Raw genomic sequence first — 2,500 nt, 5'->3', positions numbered from 1 at the left:
AGCATCTGTTGTTGTTGTCCGCCGTTATGAAGAAAATGAGGGAAGGGATAATATTACCCAATATTGACGGACTGTGTGATGATATCTTCTGCTATGGTCTGTTGAGACAGTGATATCAAAATCGAGACCGGAGGTCGAGATTTTGATATCACTGTCGAAACAGACCAATAGCAGAAGATATCATCACACAGTCAGTCAATGTTAGATATATTGCTAATTCTCTGGACATTTTGTATTTACTGTTAAGAAATTACAAAAGTATTTGTCTCAGTTTTGGCTGTTCCATATCCCTCCCTCTGATTATTATTTCTTTTTGTTCACTCTTTTCTTGTACTTTTCAGTATTTTAAAATGTCTTTCCTTTCAAAAAGTCTTTAGTCACTTGCTCAACTAAATTCTGGGATAATTACATTTTCATATATATTTGTTTGTTTTTAAATTTAGGTGTTTTTGTTTTTGAAGTGGGGAAGCAATAAAGAGGTCGTCGATATCAAAACTGATATCGACGGAAATGTCGTCGATATCACTTTTGCACTGAGCTCAGTTTTGCCCAATTGACCAATGGAAATCCATGTAACATATGAAATAGCAATATATCGGAATGTTGCCGGAATGGAATGTGGCCCTAGGTTGGGGGGGATACCCTTCCCCGACGTAACTTCGGCTCGGGCACTTACAGGGTCAACATCTGTTATGCGTGCCATGTCCTGGTGCACGGTGTACTCGACTCGACTGTGAGTGAAAACTGACAGTGCATGTCAGGAGTGTTGTCAAAACATTGCGTCGCTGTGCATACCATTGGAATTTGGAGTTGTTGTTTTTGTGGGTGGTGGTGGTTTTTTTTGCAGTACTGCAGTAGGTACGGTTCAGATGCCGAACATAAAATGTACACACTGTAACTCCAGGCTGTTCGCGGGCAAGGCGATATGCTATATATACACAGATATAAAGAAAAAAAGGAATGAAAGAATTGACACAAAATCTAAAAGAGAACCTCCAAGCGATCTGTTTTCACTCTTTGTGTTTTTCTGCTGAGGCCGTATCGGCAGGAAGAACAAGTCGCGTAAGGCGAAATTACTTCATTTAGTCAAGCTGTGGAACTCACAGAATGAAACTGAACGCACTGCATTTTTTCACAATGACCGTAGTCCGCCGCTCGTGCAAAAGGCAGTGAAATTGACGAGCCTGCTAAGCTCGGTAGTGGTTGCGCTGTCCTGCATAGCACGCTTTTCTGTACCTATCTTCGTTTTAACTTTCTGAGCGTGTTTTTAATCCAAACTTATCATATCTAAGCCTAATTGGTTTTGAAATCAGGAACCGACTAGGAATAAGATGAAATTGTTTTTGAATCGATTTCGGAAATTTAATTTAAATAATAATTTTTATATTTTTAATTTTCAGAGCTTGTTTTTAATCCGAATATAACATATTTATATGTTTTTGGAATCAGAACATGATGAATAATAAAATGAACGTAAGTTTGGATCGTTTTACAAAAAAATTAATTTTAAGTACAATGTTCAGATTTTTAATGACCAAAGTCATCAATTAATTTTTAAGCCTCCAAGCTGAAATGCAATACCAAAGTCCGGCCTTTGTCGAAGATTGCTTTGCCAAATTTTCAATCAATTTTATTGAAAAATGAGGGTGTGACAGTGCCGCCTCAACTTTTACAAAAATACGGATATGACGTCATCAAAGACATTAATTTTATCCAAAAAATGAAAAACATGTCTGGGGATATCATACCCAGGAACTCTCATGTCAAATTTCATAAAGATCGGTCCAGTAGTTTAGGCCTACTCTGAATCGCTCTACACACACACACACACAGACACACACAGACACACACACACAGACACACACAGACACACACACACACACACACACTCACACACACACACACACACCACGACCCTCGTCTCGATTCCCCCTCTATGTTAAAACATTTAGTCAAAACTTGACTAAATGTAAAAACACAACAACAACAACAAGAGGCGAAGCCTTCAAGGCTCCCGTAAGAAATCGACAAACAGTAACACAAACTCAATCACTCCGTCACACACACACACACACGCACACACACACACACACCACGACCCTCGTCTCGATTCCCCCTCTATGTTAAAACATTTAGTCAAAACTTGACTAAATGTAAAAACACAACAACAACAAGAGGCGAAGCCTTCAAGGCTCCCGTAAGAAATCGACAAACAGTAACACAAACTCAATCACTCCGTCACACACACACACACACACACACACACACACACACACACACACACACACACACACACACACACACACACATACACACACACACACACACACACACACACACACACACACAGAGTTAAAACTAACGCATCATATCTACTCCATGTATAATTTTCAAAAGAAGGCAAACAGATAAAATGACTGTATTTGTTGTTGGTGTAGTTGTCCCTGAAGGAGATCTTGTGCAATCCTCACACACACACACACACACACACACACACACA

The sequence above is a fragment of the Littorina saxatilis genome, linkage group LG3 (assembly GCF_037325665.1).
Source record: "Littorina saxatilis isolate snail1 linkage group LG3, US_GU_Lsax_2.0, whole genome shotgun sequence".
In the NCBI taxonomy this organism is placed as follows: Eukaryota; Metazoa; Mollusca; class Gastropoda; order Littorinimorpha; family Littorinidae; genus Littorina; species Littorina saxatilis.
The sequence above is the reverse complement of the archived record's forward strand: the minus strand, read 5'-3'. Positions refer to the sequence as shown.